This window comes from Drosophila subpulchrella, unplaced genomic scaffold (genome assembly GCF_014743375.2).
Source record: "Drosophila subpulchrella strain 33 F10 #4 breed RU33 unplaced genomic scaffold, RU_Dsub_v1.1 Primary Assembly Seq242, whole genome shotgun sequence".
NCBI classification, from domain to species: Eukaryota; Metazoa; Arthropoda; class Insecta; order Diptera; family Drosophilidae; genus Drosophila; species Drosophila subpulchrella.
In genome coordinates, this window is record NW_023665553.1 from 21,700 (window position 1) to 39,013 (window position 17,314).

At 33.9% G+C, this 17,314-nt stretch overlaps 5 non-coding genes across 5 annotated transcripts; all 5 read left to right on the forward strand.

The window, feature by feature from the left end:
* Positions 1 to 310: 310 nt before the first annotated feature.
* LOC119559587 lies at positions 311 to 2,305 on the forward strand. The gene has a single exon (XR_005220858.1). It is a non-coding gene; the product is annotated as a small subunit ribosomal RNA (ribosomal RNA).
* A 659-nt stretch (positions 2,306 to 2,964) lies between these two features.
* On the forward strand, positions 2,965 to 3,143 carry LOC119559584. The gene has a single exon (XR_005220855.1). It is a non-coding gene; the product is annotated as a 5.8S ribosomal RNA (ribosomal RNA).
* Positions 3,144 to 3,544: 401 nt separating this feature from the next.
* Positions 3,545 to 7,515, forward strand: LOC119559582. The gene has a single exon (XR_005220853.1). It is a non-coding gene; the product is annotated as a large subunit ribosomal RNA (ribosomal RNA).
* A 6,585-nt stretch (positions 7,516 to 14,100) lies between these two features.
* On the forward strand, positions 14,101 to 16,095 carry LOC119559581. Its single transcript, XR_005220852.1, has one exon. It is a non-coding gene; the product is annotated as a small subunit ribosomal RNA (ribosomal RNA).
* A 659-nt stretch (positions 16,096 to 16,754) lies between these two features.
* On the forward strand, positions 16,755 to 16,933 carry LOC119559585. The gene has a single exon (XR_005220856.1). It is a non-coding gene; the product is annotated as a 5.8S ribosomal RNA (ribosomal RNA).
* The last annotated feature ends 381 nt before the right edge of the window (positions 16,934 to 17,314 follow it).

The following is a 17,314-nucleotide window of genomic DNA, read 5'->3' on the forward strand; positions in this document are numbered from 1 at the left end:
TATATTGGTTAAACAAAAATTGTACATGTGTGGATACAATAATGACGTATGTCGAACAAAAAAGATATTTTAGAATGAAATATGCAAATATAAAGAAAATTATTACGTATTACGAAAAAAAATATTGTGTTTTTAACATCAATAATTAAAAAACTTGTTATTATTAGTGGCGGAACAAGTATATATTGTGAAAACAACAAACGTATACGAATGCTATATAAAAATGGCCGTATTCGATAGAAAACAATCTATAAAATTTATATTGCTAATTTCTATTCAAAAATATGAATGAAATATGAATAAAAACATTATTCTGGTTGATCCTGCCAGTAGTTATATGCTTGTCTCAAAGATTAAGCCATGCATGTCTAAGTACACACGAATTAAAAGTGAAACCGCAAAAGGCTCATTATATCAGTTATGGTTCCTTAGATCGTTAACAGTTACTTGGATAACTGTGGTAATTCTAGAGCTAATACATGCAATTAAAACATGAACCTTATGGGACATGTGCTTTTATTAGGCTAAAACCAAGCGATCGCAAGATCGTTATATTGGTTGAACTCTAGATAACATGCAGATCGTATGGTCTTGTACCGACGACAGATCTTTCAAATGTCTGCCCTATCAACTTTTGATGGTAGTATCTAGGACTACCATGGTTGCAACGGGTAACGGGGAATCAGGGTTCGATTCCGGAGAGGGAGCCTGAGAAACGGCTACCACATCTAAGGAAGGCAGCAGGCGCGTAAATTACCCACTCCCAGCTCGGGGAGGTAGTGACGAAAAATAACAATACAGGACTCATATCCGAGGCCCTGTAATTGGAATGAGTACACTTTAAATCCTTTAACAAGGACCAATTGGAGGGCAAGTCTGGTGCCAGCAGCCGCGGTAATTCCAGCTCCAATAGCGTATATTAAAGTTGTTGCGGTTAAAACGTTCGTAGTTGAACTTGTGCTTCATACGGGTAGTACAACTTACAATTGTGGTTAGTACTATACCTTTATGTATGTAAGCGTATTACCGGTGGAGTTCTTACATGTGCTTAGATACTTGTATTTTTTCATATGTTCCTCCTATTTAAAAACCTGCATTAGTGCTCTTAAACGAGTGTTATTGTGGGCCGGTACAATTACTTTGAACAAATTAGAGTGCTTAAAGCAGGCTTCAAATGCCTGAATATTCTGTGCATGGGATAATGAAATAAGACCTCTGTTCTGCTTTCATTGGTTTTCAGATCAAGAGGTAATGATTAATAGAAGCAGTTTGGGGGCATTAGTATTACGACGCGAGAGGTGAAATTCTTGGACCGTCGTAAGACTAACTTAAGCGAAAGCATTTGCCAAAGATGTTTTCATTAATCAAGAACGAAAGTTAGAGGTTCGAAGGCGATCAGATACCGCCCTAGTTCTAACCATAAACGATGCCAGCTAGCAATTGGGTGTAGCTACTTTTATGGCTCTCTCAGTCGCTTCCCGGGAAACCAAAGCTTTTGGGCTCCGGGGGAAGTATGGTTGCAAAGCTGAAACTTAAAGGAATTGACGGAAGGGCACCACCAGGAGTGGAGCCTGCGGCTTAATTTGACTCAACACGGGAAAACTTACCAGGTCCGAACATAAGTGTGTAAGACAGATTGATAGCTCTTTCTCGAATCTATGGGTGGTGGTGCATGGCCGTTCTTAGTTCGTGGAGTGATTTGTCTGGTTAATTCCGATAACGAACGAGACTCAAATATATTAAATAGATATCTTCAGGATTATGGTGTTGAAGCTTATATAGCCTTCATTCATGGTGGCAGTAAAATGTTTATTGTGTTTGAATGTGTTTATATAAGTGGAGCCGTACCTGTTGGTTTGTCCCATTATAAGGACACTAGCTTCTTAAATGGACAAATTGCGTCTAGCAATAATGAGATTGAGCAATAACAGGTCTGTGATGCCCTTAGATGTCCTGGGCTGCACGCGCGCTACAATGAAAGTATCAACGTGTATTTCCTAGACCGAGAGGTCCGGGTAAACCGCTGAACCACTTTCATGCTTGGGATTGTGAACTGAAACTGTTCACATGAACTTGGAATTCCCAGTAAGTGTGAGTCATTAACTCGCATTGATTACGTCCCTGCCCTTTGTACACACCGCCCGTCGCTACTACCGATTGAATTATTTAGTGAGGTCTCCGGACGTGATCACTGTGACGCCTTGTGTGTTACGGTTGTTTCGCAAAAGTTGACCGAACTTGATTATTTAGAGGAAGTAAAAGTCGTAACAAGGTTTCCGTAGGTGAACCTGCGGAAGGATCATTATTGTTTAATATCCTTACCGTTAATAAAAAAATTTGTTTTTATTATAATAATATAATATATTATAGTAATACAAATAAAATATAAATTGCCAAAAATATGATCTTTTATAGATCAAATATAAAATTTCGAACAAGCAAATCGAAATAATAATTGTAATAATAAATATATTATTGCATTAAATAAGAGATAAATAAATAAGCAAAAGCAAACAAATAACAAATTCGAACAAGCAAATCGAAATTATTAAATTTATTTAATATTATTATTATATTGTATATTAAATGCAATTAATTAATAAAACACTGTGTGTATATGGACCATAATATACACGCGTTGCGATATGTATTGTTCATCTCAGTTATGCGCATACATTGGATAATGCAACAACCTAAAATGTACAATGTTGTACCTGATTATTACAGGTTAATGTTTTATATAAATTTCAATATATATCGCTAAAAAAAAGTATTAATACCGTAAATGCCATTTAAAAAATACTTGATATATTATTGGTTATATGAAACTAAGACATTTCGCAGCATTCGTTTTAGGTATAAAAATCAATTTATTGAAGGAATTGATATATGCCAGTAAAATGGTGTATTTTTAATTTCTTTCAATAAAAACATATATGACAAAATTACCAAACCAATATATAAAACTCTAAGCGGTGGATCACTCGGCTCATGGGTCGATGAAGAACGCAGCAAACTGTGCGTCATCGTGTGAACTGCAGGACACATGAACATCGACATTTTGAACGCATATCGCAGTCCATGCTGTTATGTACTTTAATTAATTTTATAGTGCTGCTTGGACTACATATGGTTGAGGGTTGTAAGACTATGCTAATTAAGTTGTTTATATAAATTTTATAATGAAATTTTATAAGCATATGGTATATTATTGGATAATAATAATTTAATTATTATATTATTCATAATATTAACAAATATATGAAAAACATTATCTCACATTAGTAAATAATTTGAATGTGAAAAACGAAGAGAAATATTTTCTTTTTCAATCAAATAATACTGAGAAATGTCTAGCATAAAAAATTTATCTAGAATTGTCTCTTATTAAAGATTAGTAAATAGAAAGCCGTTGACAATATTATTATTCTTCGTTGATTCGTTAGACCAAACAAATGCCATACAAATATATAAAATATATAACGAATTTAATAAAATGTTTTATCATTATATATAAAGAATTAATTGCAAAAAAAGTTATACACAACCTCAACTCATATGGGACTACCCCCTGAATTTAAGCATATTAATTAGGGGAGGAAAAGAAACTAACCAGGATTTTCTTAGTAGCGGCGAGCGAAAAGAAATCAGTTCAGCACTAAGTCACTTTGTCTATATGGCAAATGTGAGATGCAGTGTATGGAGCGTCAATATTCTAGTATGAGAAATTAACGATTTAAGTCCTTCTTAAATGAGGCCATTTACCCATAGAGGGTGCCAGGCCCGTATAACGTTAATGATTACTAGATGATGTTTCCAAAGAGTCGTGTTGCTTGATAGTGCAGCACTAAGTGGGTGGTAAACTCCATCTAAAACTAAATATAACCATGAGACCGATAGTAAACAAGTACCGTGAGGGAAAGTTGAAAAGAACTCTGAATAGAGAGTTAAACAGTACGTGAAACTGCTTAGAGGTTAAGCCCGATGAACCTGAATATCCGTTATGGAAAATTCATCATTAAAATTGTAATATTTAAACAATATTATGATAATAGTGTGCATTTTTTCCATATAAGGACATTGTAATCTATTAGCATACAAAATTTATCATAAAATATAACTTATAGTTTATTCAAATTAATTTGCTTGCATTTTAACACAGAATAAATGTTATTAATTTGATAAAGTGCTGATAGATTTATATGAATACAGTGCGTTAATTTTTCGGAATTATATAATGGCATAATTATCATTGATTTTTGTGTTTATTATATGCACTTGTATGATTAACAATGCGAAAGATTCAGGATACCTTCGGGACCCGTCTTGAAACACGGACCAAGGAGTCTAACATATGTGCAAGTTATTGGGATATAAACCTAATAGCGTAATTAACTTGACTAATAATGGGATTAGTTTTTTAACTATTTATAGCTAATTAACACAATCCCGGGGCGTTCTATATAGTTATGTATAATGATATTTATATTATTTATGCCTCTAACTGGAACGTACCTTGAGCATATATGCTGTGACCCGAAAGATGGTGAACTATACTTGATCAGGTTGAAGTCAGGGGAAACCCTGATGGAAGACCGAAACAGTTCTGACGTGCAAATCGATTGTCAGAATTGAGTATAGGGGCGAAAGACCAATCGAACCATCTAGTAGCTGGTTCCTTCCGAAGTTTCCCTCAGGATAGCTGGTGCATTTTAATGTTATATAAAATAATCTTATCTGGTAAAGCGAATGATTAGAGGCCTTAGGGTCGAAACGATCTTAACCTATTCTCAAACTTTAAATGGGTAAGAACCTTAACTTTCTTGATATGAAGTTCAAGGTTATGATATAATGTGCCCAGTGGGCCACTTTTGGTAAGCAGAACTGGCGCTGTGGGATGAACCAAACGTAATGTTACGGTGCCCAAATTAACAACTCATGCAGATACCATGAAAGGCGTTGGTTGCTTAAAACAGCAGGACGGTGATCATGGAAGTCGAAATCCGCTAAGGAGTGTGTAACAACTCACCTGCCGAAGCAACTAGCCCTTAAAATGGATGGCGCTTAAGTTGTATACCTATACATTACCGCTAAAGTAGATGATTTATATTACTTGTGATATAAATTTTGAAACTTTAGTGAGTAGGAAGGTACAATGGTATGCGTAGAAGTGTTTGGCGTAAGCCTGCATGGAGCTGCCATTGGTACAGATCTTGGTGGTAGTAGCAAATAATCGAATGAGACCTTGGAGGACTGAAGTGGAGAAGGGTTTCGTGTGAACAGTGGTTGATCACGAGTTAGTCGGTCCTAAGTTCAAGGCGAAAGCCGAAAATTTTCAAGTAAAACACAAATGCCATACAAATATAATTATATTATATAAATCAAGCTAATTAATATACTTGAATAATTTTGAACGAAAGGGAATACGGTTCCAATTCCGTAACCTGTTGAGTATCCGTTTGTTATTAAATATGGGCCTCGTGCTCATCCTGGCAACAGGAACGACCATAAAGAAGCCGTCGAGAGATATCGGAAGAGTTTTCTTTTCTGTTTTATAGCCGTACTACCATGGAAGTCTTTCGCAGAGAGATATGGTAGATGGGCTAGAAGAGCATGACATATACTGTTGTGTCGATATTTTCTCCTCGGACCTTGAAAATTTATGGTGGGGACACGCAAACTTCTCAACAGGCCGTACCAATATCCGCAGCTGGTCTCCAAGGTGAAGAGTCTCTAGTCGATAGAATAATGTAGGTAAGGGAAGTCGGCAAATTAGATCCGTAACTTCGGGATAAGGATTGGCTCTGAAGATTGAGATAGTCGGGCTTGATTGGGAAACAATAACATGGTTTATGTGCTCGTTCTGGGTAAATAGAGTGTCTGGCATTTATGTTGGTCACTTGTTCCCCGGATAGTTTAGTTACGTAGCCAATTGTGGAACTTTCTTGCTAAAATTTTTAAGAATACTAATTGGGTTAAACCAATTAGTTCTTATTAATTATAACGATTATCAATTAACAATCAATTCAGAACTGGCACGGACTTGGGGAATCCGACTGTCTAATTAAAACAAAGCATTGTGATGGCCCTAGCGGGTGTTGACACAATGTGATTTCTGCCCAGTGCTCTGAATGTCAAAGTGAAGAAATTCAAGTAAGCGCGGGTCAACGGCGGGAGTAACTATGACTCTCTTAAGGTAGCCAAATGCCTCGTCATCTAATTAGTGACGCGCATGAATGGATTAACGAGATTCCTACTGTCCCTATCTACTATCTAGCGAAACCACAGCCAAGGGAACGGGCTTGGAATAATTAGCGGGGAAAGAAGACCCTTTTGAGCTTGACTCTAATCTGGCAGTGTAAGGAGACATAAGAGGTGTAGAATAAGTGGGAGATATTAGACTTCGGTTTGGTATCGCCAATGAAATACCACTACTCTTATTGTTTCCTTACTTACTTGATTAAATGGAACGTGTATCATTTCCTAGCCATTATACGGATATATTTATTATATCTTATGGTATTGGGTTTTGATGCAAGCTTCTTGATCAAAGTATCACGAGTTTGTTATATAATCGCAAACAAATTCTTTAATAAAACGGTGCATTTATGTATTTTTGATTTGAAAATTTGGTATAACTCCAATTACTCAGGTATGATCCAATTCAAGGACATTGCCAGGTAGGGAGTTTGACTGGGGCGGTACATCTCTCAAATAATAACGGAGGTGTCCCAAGGCCAGCTCAGTGCGGACAGAAACCACACATAGAGCAAAAGGGCAAATGCTGACTTGATCTCGGTGTTCAGTACACACAGGGACAGCAAAAGCTCGGCCTATCGATCCTTTTGGTTTAAAGAGTTTTTAACAAGAGGTGTCAGAAAAGTTACCATAGGGATAACTGGCTTGTGGCGGCCAAGCGTTCATAGCGACGTCGCTTTTTGATCCTTCGATGTCGGCTCTTCCTATCATTGTGAAGCAAAATTCACCAAGCGTTGGATTGTTCACCCATGCAAGGGAACGTGAGCTGGGTTTAGACCGTCGTGAGACAGGTTAGTTTTACCCTACTAATGACAAAACGTTGTTGCGACAGCATTCCTGCGTAGTACGAGAGGAACCGCAGGTACGGACCAATGGCACAATACTTGTTCGAGCGAACAGTGGTATGACGCTACGTCCGTTGGATTATGCCTGAACGCCTCTAAGGTCGTATCCGTGCTGGACTGCAATGATAAATAAGGGGCAATTTGCATTGTATGGCTTCTAAACCATTTAAAGTTTATAATTTACTTTATAAACGACAATGGATGTGATGCCAATGTAATTTGTAACATAGTAAATTGGGAGGATCTTTGATCACCTGATGCCGCGCTAGTTACATATAAAAGCATTATTTAATACAATGACAAAGCCTAGAATCAATTGTAAACGACTTTTGTAACAGGCAAGGTGTTGTAAGTGGTTGAGCAGCTGCCATACTGCGATCCACTGAAGCTTATCCTTTGCTTGATGATTCGATAATAAAGATGTTGCAAGCGGGCATAATCATTATGCTTGCTTGCAGCATCGCACGCCACTTTGTTTGTGGTGTGTAAGGTAGGGAAGAAGAAATATAAAAGACCTAAATTGGAAACATCAATATATAAGTAAATATTGAACAAACAAAATGTATCGTCATCTTATTAGTGACGCGATGATAAAGTGGCAAACATATTCCATGTATAAATATTCCTATGGTATTAAAATTCAAGTAAAGAGGACATATATAAAAGTTTGTATATATGGTTCATTCAATGGTAGCAGCGGTTGGTTGGTTGGTGTCTGCTCCTCTTATTGTTCAAAACTTATGTTATGGTAGCAAGTCTATATCGTCATATTATTAGTGACGCGAAAAAGTAGTGGCAAAACATATTCCATGTATAAATAAATATTCCTATGGTATTGAAATTCAAGTAAAGAGGCCATTCAAGTAAAGAGGACTTATATAAATATAAGTATATATAATGGTAGCAGCGCGGTTGGTTGGTTGGTGTGTCTGCTCCTCTTATTGTTCAAAACTTATGTTATGGTAGCAAGACTGTATCGTCATATTATTAGTGACGCGAAAAAGTAGTGGCAAAACATATTCCATGTATAAATATTCCTATGGTATTGAAATTCAACTAAAGAGGACATATAAAATTACTATCAATGGTAGCAGTGGTTGGTTGGTTGGTGGTTGGTTGGCGGCTGCTCCTATTATTGTTCAAGACTTATGTTATGGTAGCAAGTCTGTATCGTCATATTAATTATTAGTGACGCGAAAAAGTAGTGGAAATCATATTCCATGTATAAATAGATTCCTATGGTAATGAAATTTTCAAGTAAAGAGAGGACCATTCAAGTAAGAGGACATATAAAAAGTAAGTATATGTTCCTCCAATGGTAGCAGTGGTTGGTTGGTTGGCGGCTGATCCTCTTATTGTTCAAAACTTATTTTATCAATATGAGTTTGGCAATACAATAAAGAAGACCAATCTAATCCATATAAAACTAAATGTATTATATGGATATGCTTAGGAAACCCATATATTCATAAAAAAAAATTATGTATAGAAAATTATACATATATCTTTTATATAAATGAATCGTATGGATATCGCCTTATGGTAGGTATAATAACTTTTTAAGGCATAATAATGTATAATATAGAAAATATACATTGAAATATAAATGCATTTTTATAGATATGGCGGCATATAAGTGCCATATACACAAGAATAAATAATAGAATTTACCAATATATAATTAAAATGAGATATATAAACCTAGTGAGGGGCTGCACTAGTATATGAATCGTATGGATATGGCTTATAGGTATAATACCTATAAGGCATAATAATGTATAATATAATAAATATAAATTAAGATATGAATGAATTATATAAATATGGCATAGAAATGCCATATACATACATAAGAATAAATGGTAGAATTTACCCATATATCACTGAAACACGATATATAAACCTAATGATAGCTGGCACTAGTACTGTAAACATGCACGCAATAGTGCGTGGGGTAAAAAACTACTATAGGGAGGTGGTCGTTGGCGGGCCCCTCCTCGTATTGGTCAAAACTTATGTTATGCATATGAATTTGTCAATACTATATAGAACGCCAAGCATATCCATATAAACTATGGATATGCATAGAAATCCATACAAAAGTAAAAAAAAATTATGTATAGAAAAATATACATATATTTATATAAGTGAATCGTATGGATATGGCTTATAGGTATAATACCTATAAGGCATAATAATGTATAACAAGTAAATATACATTGAAATGTGAATGCATTGTATGGATATGGCATATAAATGCCATATATATAGAAATAAATTGTATATCAATGATATAACAATTATAAACCTAGTGAGGGGCGGCACTAGTGAATGAATCGTATGGATATGGCTTATAGGTATAATACCTATAAGGCATAATAATGTATAATATAATAAATATACATTAAGATATGAATGGATTGTATAAATATGGCATAGAAATGCCATATACATAAGAATAAATGGTAGAATTTACCCATATATCACTGAAACACGATATATAAACCTAGTGATAGCTGGCACTAGTACTGTAAACAGGCACGCAATAGTGCGTGGGGTAAAAAACTACTATAGGGAGGTGGTCGTTGGCGGGCCCCTCCTCGTATTGGTCAAAACTTATGTTATGCATATGAATTTGTCAATACTATATAGAACGCCAAGCATATCCATATAAACTATGGATATGCATAGAAATCCATACAAAAGTAAAAAAAAATTATGTATAGAAAAATATACATATATTTATATAAGTGAATCGTATGGATATGGCTTATAGGTATAATACCTATAAGGCATAATAATGTATAACAAGTAAATATACATTGAAATGTGAATGCATTGTATGGATATGGCATATAAATGCCATATATATAGAAATAAATTGTATATCAATGATATAACAATTATAAACCTAGTGAGGGGCGGCACTAGTGAATGAATCGTATGGATATGGCTTATAGGTATAATACCTATAAGGCATAATAATGTATAATATAATAAATATACATTAAGATATGAATGGATTGTATAAATATGGCATAGAAATGCCATATACATAAGAATAAATGGTAGAATTTACCCATATATCACTGAAACACGATATATAAACCTAGTGATAGCTGGCACTAGTACTGTAAACAGGCACGCAATAGTGCGTGGGGTAAAAAACTACTATAGGGAGGTGGTCGTTGGCGGGCCCCTCCTCGTATTGGTCAAAACTTATGTTATGCATATGAATTTGTCAATACTATATAGAACGCCAAGCATATCCATATAAACTATGGATATGCATAGAAAACCATACAAAAGTAAAAAAAAATTATGTATAGAAAAATATACATATATTTATATAAGTGAATCGTATGGATATGGCTTATAGGTATAATACCTATAAGGCATAATAATGTATAACAAGTAAATATACATTGAAATGTGAATGCATTGTATGGATATGGCATATAAATGCCATATATATAGAAATAAATTGTATATCAATGATATAACAATTATAAACCTAGTGAGGGGCGGCACTAGTGAATGAATCGTATGGATATGGCTTATAGGTATAATACCTATAAGGCATAATAATGTATAATATAATAAATATACATTAAGATATGAATGGATTGTATAAATATGGCATAGAAATGCCATATACATAAGAATAAATGGTAGAATTTACCCATATATCACTGAAACACGATATATAAACCTAGTGATAGCTGGCACTAGTACTGTAAACAGGCACGCAATAGTGCGTGGGGTAAAAAACTACTATAGGGAGGTGGTCGTTGGCGGGCCCCTCCTCGTATTGGTCAAAACTTATGTTATGCATATGAATTTGTCAATACTATATAGAACGCCAAGCATATCCATATAAACTATGGATATGCATAGAAAACCATACAAAAGTAAAAAAAAATTATGTATAGAAAAATATACATATATTTATATAAGTGAATCGTATGGATATGGCTTATAGGTATAATACCTATAAGGCATAATAATGTATAACAAGTAAATATACATTGAAATGTGAATGCATTGTATGGATATGGCATATAAATGCCATATATATAGAAATAAATTGTATATCAATGATATAACAATTATAAACCTAGTGAGGGGCGGCACTAGTGAATGAATCGTATGGATATGGCTTATAGGTATAATACCTATAAGGCATAATAATGTATAATATAATAAATATACATTAAGATATGAATGGATTGTATAAATATGGCATAGAAATGCCATATACATAAGAATAAATGGTAGAATTTACCCATATATCACTGAAACACGATATATAAACCTAGTGATAGCTGGCACTAGTACTGTAAACAGGCACGCAATAGTGCGTGGGGTAAAAAACTACTATAGGGAGGTGGTCGTTGGCGGGCCCCTCCTCGTATTGGTCAAAACTTATGTTATGCATATGAATTTGTCAATACTATATAGAACGCCAAGCATATCCATATAAACTATGGATATGCATAGAAAATCCATACAAAAGTAAAAAAAAATTATGTATAGAAAAAATATACATATATTTATATAAGTGAATCGTATGGATATGGCTTATAGGTATAATACCTATAAGGCATAATAATGTATAACAAGTAAATATACATTGAAATGTGAATGCATTGTATGGATATGGCATATAAATGCCATATATATAGAAATAAATTGTATATCAATGATATAACAATTATAAACCTAGTGAGGGGCGGCACTAGTGAATGAATCGTATGGATATGGCTTATAGGTATAATACCTATAAGGCATAATAATGTATAATATAATAAATATACATTAAGATATGAATGGATTGTATAAATATGGCATAGAAATGCCATATACATAAGAATAAATGGTAGAATTTACCCATATATCACTGAAACACGATATATAAACCTAGTGATAGCTGGCACTAGTACTGTAAACAGGCACGCAATAGTGCGTGGGGTAAAAAACTACTATAGGGAGGTGGTCGTTGGCGGGCCCCTCCTCGTATTGGTCAAAACTTATGTTATGCATATGAATTTGTCAATACTATATAGAACGCCAAGCATATCCATATAAACTATGGATATGCATAGAAATCCATACAAAAATAAAAAAAAATTATGTATAGAAAAATATACATATATTTATATAAGTGAATCGTATGGATATGGCTTATAGGTATAATACCTATAAGGCATAATAATGTATAACAAGTAAATATACATTGAAATGTGAATGCATTGTATGGATATGGCATATAAATGCCATATATATAGAAATAAATTGTATATCAATGATATAACAATTATAAACCTAGTGAGGGGCGGCACTAGTGAATGAATCGTATGGATATGGCTTATAGGTATAATACCTATAAGGCATAATAATGTATAATATAATAAATATACATTAAGATATGAATGGATTGTATAAATATGGCATAGAAATGCCATATACATAAGAATAAATGGTAGAATTTACCCATATATCACTGAAACATGATATATAAACCTAGTGATAGCTGGCACTAGTACTGTAAACAGGCACGCAGTAGTGCGTGGGGTAAAAAACTACTATAGGGAGGTGGTCGTTGGCGGGCCCCTCCTCGTATTGGTCAAAACTTATGTTATGCGTAAACATATGATTTTGTCAATACTATAAAGAAAACTTGTTTTGTACATACAAAACTAAATGAATTATATGGATATTGAAAAATAAATGGCATTATATCCATATAATGAAAATATACTTGTATTCTCTTATTATAAGAGAGAATACCGTATAGTTGGTTGGCAAAGACAATTGAAAATACCCGAATTGCAGATGATGGGTTCAAAAACTACTATAGGGTGGTGTAGCAAATAATATGAAGATGATATATCCATATAATGGATATACACTAGTATTCTCTTATTATAATAGAGAATACCATATAAATGGTTGGCAAAGACAATTGAAAATACCCGAATTGAAGTTGACGGGTTCAAAAACTATTATAGGGTGATGTAGCAAATAAAATAATGAAGATATATCCATATAATGGAATTATATGTGTATTCTCTTATTATATGAGAGAGTACCAAACGGTTGATTGGCAAAGACAATTGAAAATACCCGAATTAAAGATATTGGGTCCAAAAACTACTATAGGATGGTCAATGGGCCGGCCATCTACTATTGACGTGACAAAATACTGTCTGTCGGTAGAGAAGATATTAATCCGTCAAATTTGTTTCTTTATTCATTTATGAATATGAGACTTGGCTCCACGGTTAATATTTTAAGCCCAAAGATAATAATGTTGAAACAAAGGCCAAGGTTTCTATTATACATAGAATAACAAATTGTTTCCGAACTTTATCGTTAATCCAAATAAATAATTACAATTGAGGCAGGCTAATAATGATATATATTTTGTATTGATAATCTTGATATATATGTATATTGGTCTGCCATTATCACATACTGAGTTATGTGATAATTCCCTGCGGGGATAAATTAAAAGAGGTGTCCCTATATTAAAAGAAAATAATATATATATATATTATTTTTTCTAACGTACATATCATATATGCGCTCGGTTTTATATTATATATTACCAAAGAGTCTTATATGAATATATACAGATAAATTTTAAATTTATCATCAAAATACAAATGATTTAATTCAATATTTTATATTGGTTAAACAAAAATTGTACATGTGTGGATACAATAATGACGTATGTCGAACAAAAAAGATATTTTAGAATGAAATATGCAAATATAAAGAAAATTATTACGTATTACGAAAAAAAATATTGTGTTTTTAACATCAATAATTAAAAAACTTGTTATTATTAGTGGCGGAACAAGTATATATTGTGAAAACAACAAACGTATACGAATGCTATATAAAAATGGCCGTATTCGATAGAAAACAATCTATAAAATTTATATTGCTAATTTCTATTCAAAAATATGAATGAAATATGAATAAAAACATTATTCTGGTTGATCCTGCCAGTAGTTATATGCTTGTCTCAAAGATTAAGCCATGCATGTCTAAGTACACACGAATTAAAAGTGAAACCGCAAAAGGCTCATTATATCAGTTATGGTTCCTTAGATCGTTAACAGTTACTTGGATAACTGTGGTAATTCTAGAGCTAATACATGCAATTAAAACATGAACCTTATGGGACATGTGCTTTTATTAGGCTAAAACCAAGCGATCGCAAGATCGTTATATTGGTTGAACTCTAGATAACATGCAGATCGTATGGTCTTGTACCGACGACAGATCTTTCAAATGTCTGCCCTATCAACTTTTGATGGTAGTATCTAGGACTACCATGGTTGCAACGGGTAACGGGGAATCAGGGTTCGATTCCGGAGAGGGAGCCTGAGAAACGGCTACCACATCTAAGGAAGGCAGCAGGCGCGTAAATTACCCACTCCCAGCTCGGGGAGGTAGTGACGAAAAATAACAATACAGGACTCATATCCGAGGCCCTGTAATTGGAATGAGTACACTTTAAATCCTTTAACAAGGACCAATTGGAGGGCAAGTCTGGTGCCAGCAGCCGCGGTAATTCCAGCTCCAATAGCGTATATTAAAGTTGTTGCGGTTAAAACGTTCGTAGTTGAACTTGTGCTTCATACGGGTAGTACAACTTACAATTGTGGTTAGTACTATACCTTTATGTATGTAAGCGTATTACCGGTGGAGTTCTTACATGTGCTTAGATACTTGTATTTTTTCATATGTTCCTCCTATTTAAAAACCTGCATTAGTGCTCTTAAACGAGTGTTATTGTGGGCCGGTACAATTACTTTGAACAAATTAGAGTGCTTAAAGCAGGCTTCAAATGCCTGAATATTCTGTGCATGGGATAATGAAATAAGACCTCTGTTCTGCTTTCATTGGTTTTCAGATCAAGAGGTAATGATTAATAGAAGCAGTTTGGGGGCATTAGTATTACGACGCGAGAGGTGAAATTCTTGGACCGTCGTAAGACTAACTTAAGCGAAAGCATTTGCCAAAGATGTTTTCATTAATCAAGAACGAAAGTTAGAGGTTCGAAGGCGATCAGATACCGCCCTAGTTCTAACCATAAACGATGCCAGCTAGCAATTGGGTGTAGCTACTTTTATGGCTCTCTCAGTCGCTTCCCGGGAAACCAAAGCTTTTGGGCTCCGGGGGAAGTATGGTTGCAAAGCTGAAACTTAAAGGAATTGACGGAAGGGCACCACCAGGAGTGGAGCCTGCGGCTTAATTTGACTCAACACGGGAAAACTTACCAGGTCCGAACATAAGTGTGTAAGACAGATTGATAGCTCTTTCTCGAATCTATGGGTGGTGGTGCATGGCCGTTCTTAGTTCGTGGAGTGATTTGTCTGGTTAATTCCGATAACGAACGAGACTCAAATATATTAAATAGATATCTTCAGGATTATGGTGTTGAAGCTTATATAGCCTTCATTCATGGTGGCAGTAAAATGTTTATTGTGTTTGAATGTGTTTATATAAGTGGAGCCGTACCTGTTGGTTTGTCCCATTATAAGGACACTAGCTTCTTAAATGGACAAATTGCGTCTAGCAATAATGAGATTGAGCAATAACAGGTCTGTGATGCCCTTAGATGTCCTGGGCTGCACGCGCGCTACAATGAAAGTATCAACGTGTATTTCCTAGACCGAGAGGTCCGGGTAAACCGCTGAACCACTTTCATGCTTGGGATTGTGAACTGAAACTGTTCACATGAACTTGGAATTCCCAGTAAGTGTGAGTCATTAACTCGCATTGATTACGTCCCTGCCCTTTGTACACACCGCCCGTCGCTACTACCGATTGAATTATTTAGTGAGGTCTCCGGACGTGATCACTGTGACGCCTTGTGTGTTACGGTTGTTTCGCAAAAGTTGACCGAACTTGATTATTTAGAGGAAGTAAAAGTCGTAACAAGGTTTCCGTAGGTGAACCTGCGGAAGGATCATTATTGTTTAATATCCTTACCGTTAATAAAAAAATTTGTTTTTATTATAATAATATAATATATTATAGTAATACAAATAAAATATAAATTGCCAAAAATATGATCTTTTATAGATCAAATATAAAATTTCGAACAAGCAAATCGAAATAATAATTGTAATAATAAATATATTATTGCATTAAATAAGAGATAAATAAATAAGCAAAAGCAAACAAATAACAAATTCGAACAAGCAAATCGAAATTATTAAATTTATTTAATATTATTATTATATTGTATATTAAATGCAATTAATTAATAAAACACTGTGTGTATATGGACCATAATATACACGCGTTGCGATATGTATTGTTCATCTCAGTTATGCGCATACATTGGATAATGCAACAACCTAAAATGTACAATGTTGTACCTGATTATTACAGGTTAATGTTTTATATAAATTTCAATATATATCGCTAAAAAAAAGTATTAATACCGTAAATGCCATTTAAAAAATACTTGATATATTATTGGTTATATGAAACTAAGACATTTCGCAGCATTCGTTTTAGGTATAAAAATCAATTTATTGAAGGAATTGATATATGCCAGTAAAATGGTGTATTTTTAATTTCTTTCAATAAAAACATATATGACAAAATTACCAAACCAATATATAAAACTCTAAGCGGTGGATCACTCGGCTCATGGGTCGATGAAGAACGCAGCAAACTGTGCGTCATCGTGTGAACTGCAGGACACATGAACATCGACATTTTGAACGCATATCGCAGTCCATGCTGTTATGTACTTTAATTAATTTTATAGTGCTGCTTGGACTACATATGGTTGAGGGTTGTAAGACTATGCTAATTAAGTTGTTTATATAAATTTTATAATGAAATTTTATAAGCATATGGTATATTATTGGATAATAATAATTTAATTATTATATTATTCATAATATTAACAAATATATGAAAAACATTATCTCACATTAGTAAATAATTTGAATGTGAAAAACGAAGAGAAATATTTTCTTTTTCAATCAAATAATACTGAGAAATGTCTAGCATAAAAAATTTATCTAGAATTGTCTCTTATTAAAGATTAGTAAATAGAAAGCCGTTGACAATATTATTATTCTTCGTTGATTCGTTAGACCAAACAAATGCCATACAAATATATAAAATATATAACGAATTTAATAAAATGTTTTATCATTATATATAAAGAATTA